Raw genomic sequence first — 16,825 nt, forward strand, 5'->3', positions numbered from 1 at the left:
GGATATAATTTAATTTAATTTGGGTGCAGCATTGCATGACCGCGCAATTGTCAGTTAAAGTAACGCAGCACTGTAACGCAAAAAATGGCCTGGTCAGGAAGAGGGGTAAATACTCAGGAGGGCAAATAAAATCTGGGCAAAATGTTATCTTCCCATGCAGTGGGGCTGTGCTCACACTGCATGGGTTAAATGCTTGTTTTTGTCTAGGGCAGTGGTTCTCAACCTTCCTAATGCCGTGACCCTTTAATACAGTTCCTCATGTTGTGGTGACCCCCAACCATAAAATTATTTACCCAGTAATTATAATTCATGAGTGTCGTTTTACCTCCAATACTGCTCCTTTCAACACAGTAGCTGCTTTTAACAGAGTAGCTGCTTTCAACACAGCAGCTGCTTTCTACACAGTAGCTGCTCTTTACACATCAGAAATATGTGTTTTCTGATGGTCTTAGGGGACCCCTGTGAAAGGGTCGTTCGACCCCCAAAGGGGTCGCGACCCACAGGTTGAGAACCACTGGTCTAGGGGTTCATAAAGCTGAGATATACTTACCTAATCCATCAATCCTCCAAGCACAAGACTGCTCCCTGCTGCTCCTGCCCTCCCCGCTCACTAGTGGTCTTGTGAATGGGCTGTTCCTGACGTCAGGATGGCAGGAACAATCTACTGCTGGACGTGGGGGAGCACTGTTTTCCCAGAGGATTAGAGGATGGGGTAAGTATAGCCTTTCCTTGACCCCCTGAACAAAATGAACAATCAACTCATACAGTGTGGACACAGCCCCACTGCATGGGAAAATAAAACATCTATAAAACATCTATGTCAGTATTAAGCTCTGTAATTGGCAAAAAGCACATTTGAGAGAGGAAAAAGATCAGGTAAAATAATTAGTACATGACTGTAAAAAAGTGTTACAAAAAAGTCAACCTATGTTTAGATTTTTATTTTAACGAGTTAGAATAGCATGTAGCACTACCCCCTTAGGAGTCCCTGAAGTTTTGGTCCCCCTATAGTCCTGAACAGCCAAGCAACACACATTTCCTTCACTCAGACTTGCATTTGGAGAGAGTAATCAGTCCTTGAGCTTTGTTTTGAAGTGTTATTAGGAGACTGAACGTGGATGGGGTAAGGGGTGTATGGGATGCCCAAGGGTAATGGCAGCAGAGGACAAACTTCTTACCAATTTTGTAGAAATCTTTAGAGCAGTCTCTTCTGAAAAGCTATCCAGCATCTCCTACTGTACTACCCCAGACCGCAGATGAATCCTCTTCTCATCCAGCTATCTGAGGGAAATCCATGAGCAGGGGATCCAGTGCCTGCCACGTTAGAGTAAGACAGTCCTGGGTAGTTGCTAATCTGGATTCCCACTAGAGTGCTCCTTCCCCTATCTGGCCCATGGGGTGAAGGTCTACTCACTCAGTCCATCTCCTGTGTTGCTGGTGGGCTGGTGACTGCTACCAGGCCTTCTAGCTGGGCCACTCCTTCCCTGATACACAGATAGTCCTCCCTCAAGTGGCTGGTCCCAAGCTTTCCTCCTTCCTAGGTTCTGCCTGGAGGTGAGCCCACTCCCATCTGGGGGCTTTCCCAGTCTCCTGCTCTCTAGCCTCACTTCCTCTCCATCCTCCTCCTGAACTCCCCTCCATTTCTCTTGCTGCTGAGCAGGCTCAGTTACTCTTAAAGGCTGTCCTGGCCCCTTGCCAAGCCTCCTGTTGGGGATAGGCCAGGATCCTCTAAGAGTAAAGACTAGCCACTCCTCACCTCTGCCCACTGCTTCTAGTCCTAGAGCAGGAGGAAATCCCAGAGAGCTGGCCTGCAGAGCCTCTCAGTTCTGATCTGAATTTGACTCTCTTGGCTATCACACCCAGACCTCTACTCAGCAATCCTAGCTAACAATTAGAGTATAGCTCCCCCTAGCTGACTAGGAGGGTGCTACATACAGTATCTAAAATGAATGCATAACATATTGCCACTATATAAGAAAATAAAATATATACGGTATATATAACTTTTTTTGTAAAACAGGTTTATTATTATTATTATTATTATACAGTATTTATAAAGCGCCAATAGTTCACTCAGCGCTGTACATTACAAAGGGGGACAGAACATGTGACAGAACAATACCAATACAATGCAAAACATGAGGGGATCGAGGGCCCTGCTCTTTCGAGCTTACAATCTAGAAGGGAGGGGATGGTGGTACAGGAGGAGATAGCTGTGGGGGATGGAGTGGTAGGAAGAGTGGAGGAGGTCAGCAAGTTAGCAGGGGGTGAGGTAGGCTTCCCTGAAGAGATGGGTTTTCAGGGTGCGCCTAAAGGAGAGGAGAGTAGGTGATAATCTGATGGGTTGGGGCAGGGAGTTCCAGAGGATGGGTGACACCCTGGAGAAGTCCTGGAGGCGGGCATGGGAGGAGGAGACCAGGGAACTAGAGAGAAGGAGGTCTTGTGAGGAGCGGAGTGTGCGTGCTGGGCGGTACTTGGATATTAGGTCAGTGATGTAGTTCGGGGCAGTATGGTGGACAGCTTTGTACGTCAGTGTTAGGATTTTAAATTTGATCCGTTGCGCAATCGGAAGCCAGTGGAGGGATTGGCAGAGGGGGGTGGCGGAAATGGAGCGGTTGGAAAGGTGAATGAGTCTGGCAGCCGTATTCAGGATCAACTGAAGCGGGGATAGCCAGCGGCGAGGCAGGCCAGTGAGGAGGGAGTTGCAGTAGTCGAGTCGTGATATGACGAAGGAGTGGATGAGCTGTTTAGTGGTTTCTGGGGTTAGGAACGTGCGGATTTTGGCGATGTTGCGGAGGTGGAGTCTGCACGAGTTTGTTAAAGATTGGACTTGGGGCTGGAAGGATAGGTTGGAGTCCAGAATGACACCAAGTACTCTGGCCTGCAGAGCGGGTTTGATATTGACGTTGTTGGATGTGATGTAGAAGTCAATGGGGGGTGGGGTTCGGGCTGGGGGGAAGACAAGGAGCTCGGTTTTGGAGAGATTCAGTTTAAGGAAGTGGAGCGACATCCAATCTGATATGTCGCTCAGTAGGTGTGTGATTTGGGCAGAGACCGAAGGGGTGAGGTGGGGGGTTGAGAGATAGATTTGTGTGTCGTCGGCATAGAGGTGGTAGTTGAAGCCGTGAGAGTGTATGAGTTGGCCAAGGGAGGAGGTGTAGATGGAGAAGAGAAGGGGCCCAAGGACAGAGCCTTGAGGGACCCCAACAGAGAGGGGGAGTGAGGGGGAGGTGGTAGCATTATAGGTAACGCTGAAAGAGCGTTGTGACAGGTAGGATGAGAGCCAGGAGAGGGCAGAATCTCTGAGGCCGAGGGAGTGTAGTATTTTGAGGAGGAGGGGGTGGTCAACTGTGTCGAAGGCCGCAGAGAGGTCAAGGAGTAGGAGCACTGAATAGTGGCCATTAGCTTTGGCGGTTAGAAGGTCGTTGGAGAGTTTGAGTAAGGCGGTTTCGGTGGAGTGTAGGGGGCGGAAGCCAGACTGTAGGGGATCGAGGAGGTTGTTGTCGTTGAGGTGAGAGCATAGGCGGGTGTAGACGAGACGCTCGAGGAGTTTAGATGTAAGTGGGAGCAGGGAGATGGGTCTGAGGTTGTTCGGGTCATTGGGGTCCAGGGAGGGCTTTTTAAGTATGGGGGTGATGTGTGCATGCTTCAGTGGGGAGGGGAAAGTGCCGGAGGAGAGGGAGAGATTAAAGATGTGGGTGAGGGAGCGTAGGATGGAGGGGGAGGGAGGTCGTAGGAATTGTGAGGGGATAGGGTCGAGGGGGCAGGTGGTGAGGCGGGCATCAGAGAGGATCTTGGAGACTTCCTCAATGGTAGTAAGGTCAAAGGTGTGGAGTGTTGGGGGAGCTTCAGTATGAGGAATGTAGGGTGGGGTGGGAGTGGAGGTCAGAGCAGTGGTGGGGCCGTGGGAGAGGGGTGATGAGGGGGTAGCCGAGTGAGGGGGAACGGGGTCGGAGGGAGTTTGAGCAGTGACGAAGTCCCTGCGGGTAATGTCGAGGGGGGGGGGGGATGAGGGGGTAGCTGTGTGAGAGGGGACGGGTTGAGAGGGCGTGTGAGTTGCGGCAATGTCCTTGCGAATTGTGTCAATCTTGTTTTTGAAGTGATTGGCAATCTCAAGGGCGGTGAGTGAGGTGCTGGGTGGAGGTGGGGGTGGAGAGAGTAGAGAGTTGAAGGTGGAGAAGAGTCGGCGAGGATTGGAGGAGAGGGTCTTGATGAGGGTCAGGAAGTAGGCTTGTTTGGCTGCGTGGAGGGAAGAGGTGTAGGTGCGGAAGGCAGATTTGTAGCAGGTGAAAGCTTGTTGGGATTTTGTTTTGCGCCATAGTCGCTCCAGGGCACGACTGCGTCGTTTGAGGGTTTTGGTGTGATCAGTCTGCCAGGGCTGGAGCAGTCGGAGTCTGATGTTGCGTGTGGTTAAAGGCGCTAGTGAGTCAAGGGCTGCTGACAGCGCGTTGTTGTAGGCAGTCATAGCCAAGTCGGGGCAGGACAGGGGGAGGATGCGGTCGTGGAGTTGATCAGCTGCAGAGTGGAGGGGGGCAGGGTTAAGGTTCCGGAGGTTACGGCTGGTAGTAGTGTGACATTTGGAGGGGTTTTTGTTGGAGGACGAGGAGATAGAGAAGGTGATCAGGTTGTGGTCAGAGAGAGGGAAGGGGGTGTTAGTGAGGTTGTGGGGAGCGCAGCGGTTGGAGAAGACAAGATCAAGGATATTACCGTCGGAGTGGGTGGTGGATTGTATGCACTGTGCAAGTGCAAAGGAGGAGGTTAAGTGGAGGAGACGGGCTGTGTCCGGGTTGTCAAGGTTGACAGGGATGTTGAAATCCCCAAGAATGATGGTGGGTAGCTCAGAGGAGAGGAAGAAGGGTAGCCAGGAGGAGAAGTCTTCCAGGAAGCGGGGTATGGATCCAGGAGGCCGATATATCACAGCAATCTTCAGGGGGGTTGGGGAGAATAGTCGGACGCAGTGGGCCTCGAAGGAGGAGAAGGATAGGGAGGGGGGGTTTGGGAGGACTCGGAAGGTGCTCCGCGGTGACAGGAGCAGACCAACCCCACCACCTTTACGACCGTTAGGTCTGGGTGAGTGGGTCCAGGTGAGACCTCCATAGGAGAGTGCAGCAGGGGAGGTAGAGTCAGTGGGCTGGATCCAGGTTTCCGTGATCGCCAGGAGGTTGAGGGAGCGGGAAACAAAGAGGTCGTGGATGGCGGTAAGCTTGTTGCACACCGATCGGGCGTTCAGGAGTGCACATGAAAACGGGGGGGAGATTTTAGGGAGCAGGGGGACAGATACTAGGTTGCGGTAGGACATGGCGGCGGGAGGGTGTTGTGCGGGTGAGGGAGGTGGTGGAGGGCCAGGATTCGGGGAGATGTCTCCCGCGGCTAGGAGGAGGAGAAGGGTGAGAAAGGTGGCATGGGAGCGGGATGTGCAGGAGCGTGAGAAACTCCTAGTGGAGGTGTTCGGGTCAGTGGGAGAGTGGAATAATAGGAGGAGGTGGTGGGTGCCATAGAGGGGCGAAGGAAGCAGTGAGGACACAATATACAAATGTTTAGGAGGAGCAGAGGGATATAGTGAATGGATTTTGGGAATGGAGGAGAGGAAAATGAGAAGGAGTAGAAGAGGCATTGTGGGGGGTGATGAGAGCAGTAGTAGGGAGATGATAGCAATGAGGGGGAGATGTGCAAGTTTTGGGGTGGAGCAGAGGGGTAAAGAAATGAGATTTGGGAACAGAGGGTAGTAGTATGAAGAGGAGTGTATTACATAAAGGTAAACAGAGTGGGACTCAGGCATGTAAGAGATGTTTCCCAGGGTGTTTGCTTGCAGTCTGTCCAGCATGCAGTAGAGTTTCTTGCTGTTGTTGTGTCTTTCTCCTGCTTTAGTTCAACTGCTGTGTTTAACTGCTTCGCACTCTTTCGAAACCGCACTCCGTCAGAAGCAGCACCCCCATCAGAGACTGTGCCCCCCATCAGAGATATATGATATCTTTATATGTCTTTACTGGTCATAGTTTACCGCAAGAACAAAAGAGACTTTTCTGTTCCATCTAATCATCGTCAGGTAAAGTATGACTGACGGGTGCAGTTTGAAGTGCCATCCAAATCAACAGAGTGCACTGCAGGGGAAAAGTGACTGCAGCATGGAAAGGTCACCTCTGTTCCCAGCTCTGATGTCTAACAATCTAAAACTCAAGTAAGAAATATTTACTAATTCAGCCACAAAGACGATATGCTCATGTTTGCTTTTATTAATAAATCTATATCACCAATGTTATTAAAGTGTTAGTTCAGCTTCGCGGACAAAAAATGGACCAGAGCGATTCTGATTGGTCAGCGCCTGCACAGTGAATCACTCTGGTCTGTCCTGGAAGTGCTGCACAGAGAAGAGGGAGGAGAAGGGGGATTTCAAATCCCTCGGCTATACTGTATATTGGGGTCCCTTTAGGGCAGTGGTTCTCAACCTGTGGGTCGCGACCCTTTTGGGGGTCGAACAACCCTTTCACAGGGGTCGCCTAAGACCATCGGAAAACACATATTTCCAATGTGTAAAGAGCAGCTACTGTGGAGAAAGCAGCTGCTGTGTTGAAAGCAGCTACTCTGTTAAAAGCAGCTACTGTGTAGAAAGCAGCTACTGTGTTGAAAGCAGCTACTGTGTTGAAAGCAGCTACTGTGTTGAAAGCAGCAGTATTGGAGGTAAAACGACACTTCATGAATTATAATTAATGGGTAAATAATTTTATGGTTGGGGGTCACCACAACATGAGGAACTGTATTAAAGGGTCGCGGCATTAGGAAGGTTGAGAACCACTGCTTTAGGGGATATAGTTATTCTGCTGTAGGGAGTCCCTAGCAACAGCTGCTGTCTCTAATGATTGGTAAACATTGCCCCAGTCATGAAAGGGAGCAACTGTGGGGGGGGAATTTGAAGCCCTCACAGAACCTTCCTACAGTCAGAGATTATGTATGGAGATAAGAAGAGAAAAGCACCCCCAGTGTTCTAGATTTAGCCCCGGTTCACGCTGGTGCGATTTCAGGTGCAACATGCAATTTGCAAATCGCACCTGAAGTCACATCTAATGTATTTTTATGGCAATGTCTTAAACAGTGCGACTGAAGAAGCATGATTTATAAAATAGTTTCTGCACTATTTTTTTCTAATTTCATTGCAACTTCCATTGACTTCTATTAAATGAAGTCGCAAACTGCAGTGAAATCAGAGGTACCAATCGCACTGATCTGCGGCTTTGAAGTCACACTACTTCAAGTGAAGTAGCCCGATTTCAAAGTTACATTCAGTGTGAACCAGGGCTTAACGTGAGAGTTTGTGAAATTCATCGAGAGTGTTATAAATTCTCATTAGAAATCTGTCTCCCAGTAATGTGACAAATATGATACCTTGGAACAGATTTGGTAAGGTATGCATGAATCTCTCACAGAGTTGTCTCAGCAGAATTTTTTCTGAAGCTCACTATTTACACATGCAATACAATGTACTCCGACATGGAAGATGTCTCATTTTCCTCCACTTTTCCTATTACTGATATGGCAGGATTTCTTAACCTCCCTGGCGGTATTCCCGAGTGTAGCTCGGGGTAAAGTTTCAGCACCAAAAGCGGTAACCCTGTGCCAGGGGCGGACTGACAACTCATGGGGCCCCTGGGCAATAGGAGATCATGGGGCCCCTGTGTCCTTGTCCAAACTCAAAAAAGCCTATGAAAAAGGTACCAGGGGCATCTCATGGGGCCCCCTACTGACCCCAGGCCCTCGGGCAGTGCCCAAGTTTCCAAATGGTCAGTCATGCAGCGTTGCTCAGGGATTCACAGCAGCACTTACCTTGTCCTTCGCTCTGACGATGTGTCCCCTGCAGCGTCCCCGGCCATCTCCTTCGGTCGATGCCAGCATCCGGCATCCGGCTTCCGTGTTCCGGTCCCTGTGACGTCGGGACGTACGGGCACCGGAACGGCGGCAAATTTTAAAATTTTGAAAAATTTAATTTTTTAAAACGATTATTACATAGTATAACATTGCTGTATCAAACCATTTCACATACATTTTGTCCCGAGTGCTTTGTCCGGCGCCCTGCCTGCATTTTTACTGTTCTTTCTGTCTGGAAACTGAGAAACGTCCACGGCGTCCAAAAAGCGTCCCTTTAGGTCGAAATCGGTTTTAGACCGGCTAGAGAACAGCGATAGTAAATCAGAACCTCTTGCAGAATTGAGTGATAATGATTCGTGGGGGAAATTCCTCATCAGACACTGAAAACTATTCTGCGACTGCTCAGCGATGTGCGAACTTGGCGCTATATTTCAAATTTCAGTGTTTTTGGTTTGATTATATTATTGAATTAAATTTATTATTATTATTATTTTTTTTTTTTTATGATTATATATTAAATTATAATTTATGATTTCGTGTTTCAAGTTTTATCCTACCCGGGATGTTTACTAGACTCTTGTTCGGACAGATTTCAGTGAGTTATTCCTAAATTACAGCCTACAATAAAAAAAACTACATATTTCCATGCAAAATAATGGTACCGCTTTCAGCACCAAAAATCTGAAATAATCATACCGCCAGGGAGGTTAATGAATCTGTTGCAACAGTAGCCACAGATAGTAAAAGTGTCACAGATAAGAACTACGCGATTTTTTTTGCACACACCGGTACTAACAATGAAGATATGAATACACATTTATTTTTTGTTTAAAAAAGTCTGTGGACAGCCGATTATTTCAAAAGTACCGTTTAACCACTTGCCTACTGGGGACTTATACCCCCTTAGTGCCCAGGCCAATTTTCAGTTTTCTGTACTATCGCACTTTAAATGACAATTGTGTAGTCATGCAACATTGTACCCATATGAAATTTTTATCATTTTTTTCACACAAATAGAGATTTTTTTTGGTGGTATTTAACTGCCACTGGGTTTTTTTTATTTTTTGCACTATACACAAAAAAAAGGAGCAAAATAATGTGAAATAAAAGTTTTTCTTTGTTTTTATTATACAATTTTGCAAACAGGTAATTTTTCTCCTTCACTGATCTGCGTTGATGAGGCAGCACTGATGGGCACTGATGAGGTGGCACGGATAGGCAGCACTGATAGGCTGCACTGATGAGGTGGAACTGATGAAGTGGCACTGGTGGACGTTGATGAGGAGGCACTGATGCTGATGCACTGATATGCAGCAATGATGGTCACTGATAGGTGACACTGATGGGTACCGATATGCAGCACTGACTGACAGCCCTGACTGGCAGCACTGACTGGTGCCACTGCTGGGCACCGATGGGCACAACTGCTGGACAGCACTGATGGGGCACACTGCTGGGAAGCACTGCTGTGCACTGGTGGGAGGCACTGCTGTGCACTGATGGGAGGCACTGCAGGGCACTGATCATCAGGGCACTGATAATCGGTGCCGATCTGCTCTGTGACAGCTGTCAGTTACCGGCAGTACTTTCCTCACGCTGTGACAGCATGATGAAAATGCTGCCAATAACTGGCAACTGTATTTACTCTGTGATCTGCTGTGTCATTGGACATAGCTGATCACGTGGTAAAAGGCCGCTGTGATTGGCCTCATCACTTGGTCAGCTGTGTCCATAGGACACAGTGATAACAGAGATCACCGTGTGCGCACCACTGGGGGTGCGCGGGGAGAGCATGTTCTGGGAGGACATCATATGATGCCCTCCCAGAACTGGGCAACCGTGCTGTAGCTGTCATTCGGCTGTAGCTCAGTTACTAAGTGGTTAAAAGATCCTGTGTATAAACAGGAGAAGTGCTGCTCACATAAACAGATAACTGAAGATGTGAAGAAGAATGACAACAAGAGGAGCAGCCACTAGGGAGAGTTTTTATTCTAACTGCCAGTAAGGGGTGGATAAAGAAAAGAAAAAGCCTCAATGCTGATCTTCACAGTTTTCAACCATGTGCAGCACTACCCCCTTAGGAGTTGCTGAGTTTTGGGTCCCCCTACAGCTCTGCACAGCCAAGCAACATGCATTTTCTTCCACACAGTGCTTGAGCTTGGTTTTGTGATATTATTAAGGGGTTGCTAACTTCAATGGGGTTGAGGATGCCCAAGGGAACTGCAAACTTGAGGACAAACTCCATAGCAACTATGTACAGATATGAACAAAATAGTCTCTCCTCTGAGAGCATTCCAGCTCTCTGGTGTACCTCCTCAGACCCCAGATGAGTCTTCCTCTGTACCCGGCTGAGCTGAGGGTATTCCCTGGGCAAGGGGACCCAGAAGCTGCCAACTTAAAACAGTCACAGATGAGGACCTAATTGGGTTCTCCACCTGACTGTCCTCTCCCCTTATCCGGCCCAAGGAGTGTAGGATTACTCACTCTGACTCTCCTGTGAGCTTGGTGGGTTGGTGGCTGCCTTCAGGCCTTTTGCTGGGCTGGGTTCTTTCCCGCTCCACAGGCTGTCCTCTTTGGGGACAATGAAGCAGAGAGATCCACCTTTCATCTCTTGCCTCTAGGTAGGCCCCTCTCTTAGGCCTCTTCTCAGGCTCCACACTCCAGCCTTCACTCCATCTTCCACCCGACACTGCTCCCTGCTGATAGGGCTCTCTCATACTTAAGGGCCACCCTGACATCATACCAAGCCTCCTGCTTGGGAATTGAGTATGCAGATCAGCCCCTCCTCACCCTCACCCACTGCTTTCTAGAAACTTTTCAAGCTTCCAGAGCAGGGGGAGGTGTCAGAGAACTGATCTGCAGAGCCCTCTGCCCTGACCTAGAGTAACCTGGCTGACTTATCCCAGGCTTCTCCTCAGCCTCTGCCTTAAAATCTAACTAGCTCCCCCTAGCTAAACTTGAGGGGAGCTTTACTTGTATATGTGTACAATGAAATCTGAAGACTGGTTATAATATTCATACCTGGAAATAGTATTTCAGGTTTTATGTTTCTGTTGCAGGCTAGAAAGCTGTTTGTTTGCTAACAGCCTTATTTTAAACTGGATGCAGTCGCTTGTATAATCATGAAAAAAAAGTAAACCAGGAAATACTAGATATGAATATCTGTTGTTTGTCCAGTATGCAAGACCTCTCATCAGGGTTTTTTTTTTCAGGTGCAGGAACTCCCCCCTTCAGAGTCACCCATGTCTCCACCCCCTACCCACCTCCGAGCACCATCCCTTTGTTCCACCCCCCTACTCACCTCCCAGTACTGCCCCTTTTAGAGAATACAGAGCCAAGTATCATTTTATGGTGCTATGTAATTTGTATGGAATTTAATGATAACAAGTAAATTTCTAAAATAGATCTCCGGCAGCAAGCAACAATAGACCACCTCCAGCAACAATAGATCCACCCCAGCAACAATAGACTGCTGGCAGCAGCAACAGATCTCCCAGCTAGCATCAATAAATTCTACAGCAACCAGCAATAATAGACCCCTCCCTCAACATTAGATCCTTCCCAGCAACAAATGACCCCCAAGAAACATAAAACTCTCCCTAGAGAGACACCCTACCAGCAACAATAGACCCCCTCATGCAAAAACAGATCCTCTCCATAAACAATAGCAGTAAAAATAGACCCCGCACTAAAATAAATCCCCTCCAGCAGCCAGCATCAATAGACCCTCCAACACACCCCAGCTCCCCTTGCCTTTACATAGAGTCAGTGATGTTGGTGCCGGAACTGCTTTCCCCCTCATTCCCACTTAAAAAAAAGCCCTGACTCTCATGTATAAAATGCCGCAGCACACATTCTGCTGTTTTGTGATTGGTCCATTTGGGCCCCTTTCCTGTTCGTATTGTGTATAATTTGTTTTCTTTTTGGTATATATATATATTTATATATATTATAATTATCAACTGGTGTATATTTAGTGTTTGTACATCAGTAATGTTTTAAAAATCAGTTCAGGATATTGTGCTTTCATTACTTTGGTCTAATTTATACTAACACTTTGGTTTTCACACTAGCTACAGATCAGAGGTTCACATCTCATCAAAGCCCCATGCAGCTGCAACAACAATCACACCACGCAGGCAGAGCAAAGCAGTTATGTGCCTGTAGACACATAGACTAAAATGCCTTTCTTCATATCAGTATACAGTCAGGTCCATAAATATTGGGACATGGACACAATTCTAACATTTTTGGCTCTATACACCACCACAATGGATTTGAAATGAAATGAACAAGATGTGCTTTAACTGCAGACTGTCAGCTTTAATTTGAGGGTATTTACATCCAAATCAGGTGAACGGTGTAGGAATTACAACAGTTTGCATATGTGCCTCCCACTTGTTAAGGGACCAAAAGTAATGGGACAGAATAATAATCATAAATCAAACTTTCACTTTGTAATACTTGGTTGCAAATCCTTTGCAGTCAATTACAGCCTGAAGTGTGGAACGCATAGACATCACCAGACGCTGGGTTTCATCCCTGGTGATGCTCTGCCAGGCCTCTACTGCAACTGTCTTCAGTTCCTGCTTGTTCTTGGGGCATTTTCCCTTCAGTTTTGTCTTCAGCAAGTGAAATGCTCAATCAGATTGACCAGGGAAAGAATTCTTCGGTCATCCACCACAGTTGTTTTCCATGGTCTTCCGGGTCTTTTGGTGTTGCTGAGCTCACCGGTGCGTTCCTTCTTTTTAAGAATGTTCCAAACAGTTGTTTTGGCCACGCCTAATGTTTTTGCTATCTCTCTGATGGGTTTGTTTTGTTTTTTCAGCCTAATGATGGCTTGCTTCACTGATAGTAACAGCTCTTTGGATCTCATCTTGAGAGTTGACAGCAACAGATTCCAAATGCAAATAGCACACTTGAAATGAACTCTGGACCTTTTATCTGCTCATTGTAATTGGGATAATGAGGGAATAACACACACCTGGCCATGGAACAGCTGAGAAGCCAATTGTCCTATTACTTTTGGTCCCTTAACAAGTGGAAGGCACATATGCAAACTGTTGTCATTCCTACACCGTTCACCTGATTTGGATGAAAATACCCTCAAATTAAAGCTGACAGTCTGCAGTTAAAGCACATCTTGTTCGTTTCATTTCAAATCCATTGTGATGGTGTATAGAGCCAAAAATGTTATAATTGTGTCCATGTCCCAATATTTGTGGGACTGTATTTTATCCATAGGTGTCCTACTTACTTCTCTGCCATCCATAATGTCTTGGGATCTATAAGCAAGATTATTAAATGATGACATAATTTTATTTGCTGTCTTTTTAAGCCTAAATTGATATGTTTTATATGCAATGACAGCAATTTCTAAAAAAAAAAATGTGCATCTGAAAGCAAATACTTTTGTTTTATACATGTACCTAGCATACAAATAAATAAATATATGATCATATCTATAACTGTGCATTTCTGCCTTCACCAAGGTTGGAAAATTATTGGTAGATTTATACAATATAGTATGATACAGCCACAAAAAACATAAAAAGAAAAGTTTAACTTGCGCTTCAGAGTTTGCAGGAAGATGACTTATGGGGTGGGGAACACAGCATTATTAAATAGTGTCAATCCTTAAATGCACAGGTTTTGCAGTACTACTGGTATCTGTACTGGAATGGTCCAAAATTAGAAGGGCAGCGACAGCCTTTGTGTATTAAAACAAATTTTAGTAAAGAAAAGTGGTATTGCTCTTACAATTATTCTCTATTTTTTAATTATTATTATTATTATTATTAACCAATTCAATACCGGGCAATTTTACACCTTCCTGCCCAGGCCAGTTTTCAGGTTTCAGCGCTCTCACCCTTTGAATGACAATTGCGCGGTCATGCAACATTGTACCCAAACTAAAATTTTATCATTTTCTTCACACAACTAGAGCTTTCTTTTGGTGGTATTTAATCACCGCCGGGGTTTTTATTTTTTGCTAAATTAACAAAAAAAGACCAAAAAGTTTGAAAAAAAAACACGTTTTTCTTTGTTTCTGTTATAAAAGTTTGCAAATAAATAATTGTTCTTCATAAATTTAGGCCGAGATGTATTCTGCTACATGTCTTTGGTGAAAATAACCCAAATTAGGATGTATTTTTTAGTTTGTAGGAAAGTTATAGAGTTCACAAACTATGGTATAGATCTGAATATTGATCAATCCTGAAGTACTGACAGCCAATCTAATTTCTGGAGGTCCAAGAATGTCAGAATAGTACAGATATCCCCCAAATGTCAGGACGGTACAGATATCCCCCCAAATGTCAGAACAGTACAGATATCCCCCAAATGTCAGGACGGTACAGATATCCCCCAAATGTCAGGACAGTACAGATATCCCCCAAATGTCAGAACAGTACAGATATCCCCCAAATGTCAGGACAGTACAGATATCCCCCAAATGTCAGAACAGTACAGATATCCCCCAAATGTCAGGACAGTACAGATATCCCCCAAATGACCCCTTTTTGCAGAGTAGACAGTCCGACGTACTTCATAAGAAGAATGGCGAGTTTTTTTAAGTTGTATTTTTTTTGTCATAATTTTTCGGAAAATTAAAAAATTAAAAAAATTAGTTCCACTATTTTATTTTACATACTGTCACCAGTGCAGTATAGTGTCATCATATAACTGGCATGGCTGTGATCAGGGACACTGACTGGTGACAGTATGAAAAAAAAAAATTATATGTATATTTTTTTTATTTATTTTTTTTATTATTTTTTATTAATTTTTTTTTCTTTTTTTAAGATTGTTCTTTCACATTTCACTATGACCAAAGTAGTACAATGTTACCATAGTAACATTGTACTACTTTGGGGAAGTGATCAGTATTTTTTTTTTTTACACAATTTGCTTATAGCAAAGAATTACTTCTTTGCTATAAGCAAGCATTTACTTGAATGACATCGATTCATTCAGGGTTTTTTTTTTTTTGTGCTTAGCTGTGATTTGGCCACAGCTAATCACATGACATGTGCATGTGATTAGCTGTGAACATTCACAGCTAGACACTAGTATACAATGGATGGCATGAATGAAGCCATCCATTGTATACAACTGTCATGTGACCTGCTGTGATTGGTCACATGGTACCGGCAACGGGGCCGATACTCAGATCTGTCATCGGCCGTGTCCGAGGTACACGGCCGGTGACAGATCGCGCCACTGCACCGCTCTGCAGGAGCGCAATCTGTGCATGTGCGGGAGGACGCCATATGGCGTCCACCTAGAACGCTGATGACATTTGCCGCCCGCCATTCGGCCATAGGGCGGGCGGCAAATGGTTAATAAGTAAAAGTGCCTATATAGAACCTAGAAGTTGGTACCTCCAACTCTCTGTGGTCAGCAGCAGTTCTGTGTGTCAGCAGAGAACTCCAGACTGGATCTCTGCACGTGGATGCACAGGACCCACTGTTTTTTGTTAATTTTCATGTGATGTGGTCAAAACTGGCTGGAGTGATGTAGCCCAAAACAATAAAAATAATAAATTAATACAAATAGTACAGCTCAATTGCCTCCCCCTCTCAAACCTGTATGAATAGAATCAGCATGTGGATAGACTGGTTCAAAACAATCAGGATCAGTCTCTCTTGCCTCTACCATTAAGCCCCAGAAAGGGCAAAATGCATGTAAGGCGTTCTCTACAGGTGGAAAACAGGAGCTGAAGCCATCTTTTACCCATTTCATTCACATTCATGTAACAGGGAGTCAATGTCTTTGTGTAGATGGCAGCCATTTTGTTAAAGTCTAGCTGGAGTGATGGATGCAAGGCTAGAACTTGATGGAGATGAAAGGGACTTCTTGTGTACCTTACAATATGAAGTGAGCCTTCCTCTGTTATGGAGAAATTGACATTTGTTTCAACTTTCCTGACTTGACGTTGTCCTTTCTCAAGCTAATTTAAATATTATAAATATGCCTAAGAAAGGACAGGGTGAAGCAACAAAAAAAGGCAGCAATTTTGCCTTACTGACCTTACAGAATGCCAATTGCACTGGACATGACAAAAATGTTATTTTAGGGGTGATAAACCCGACCGAATGCCGGCTCACAGGCTCAGCACCTTTGGACCTCTCTTCTCCCAAATTTCTCTGATAACTAGGCATAACAAGCTATGGGAAGGCATAAAAACATTGAAAAAATCCGGGAAAAAAAACAGTTTTTTCCCCCAAGCCATTTTTTTTTTTTACGGAAAAAGTAAAACAAATGTGTAAAATATGTTCTTTTACAATAAATAAAATCTCTATGGCATGGTATTAAAACTATATAACATTAAGACCTTCATACAGTATGTAAAGTCTCAAATTATTGCAAGTTCTCTGAACTTCAGACAAGCACATCCTGGAATACAATTCAAGTAACACTGTACTTCTCAATGCAGTTCTCAAACAAGAGAAGTATGCACTTCTGCTACAAGGAGCACTGCAGGGGAAACGCTCCAGTTTAGCTTGCTCCATCTTGATAGTTGCTGTCCTCTCAAGCCTTCATTGACAAGTAAGAGCGTAAATTTTACAAATACGTTTATCTTTATAACCTTTAAATGATTTCTATTAATGTTCCCCACCATCACAGCGTAATGTTTACCTATATTCTGCTCAGTAAACTGTTTTCCATTTCCTCCTCTCAGTGAAATGGTGAAATCAACATCTAGAGTTTGGAAACAATGCCACAGTGCAATTTCTGCTGAGAGTAAAGCAGCAATTTGCAAATATTGTGAGAAGAAATATTCTTTTCCAAATGCTACAAGGATGACAAAACACATCCTTGCATGCCAGAGGTGACCTATAGACATTAAAAAAATACTTTATGAAATTAAATGATGAAGACCAAAATGAAAGTTTTCCCCTTCAGGGCAGGGGCGGACTGACAACTCATGGGGCCCCCCGGGTGATAGGGGATCATGGGGCCC

This window comes from Staurois parvus, unplaced genomic scaffold (assembly GCF_062004578.1).
Source record: "Staurois parvus isolate SC_StPar_1 unplaced genomic scaffold, SC_StPar_1.0 ptg001034l, whole genome shotgun sequence".
NCBI classification, from domain to species: Eukaryota; Metazoa; Chordata; class Amphibia; order Anura; family Ranidae; genus Staurois; species Staurois parvus.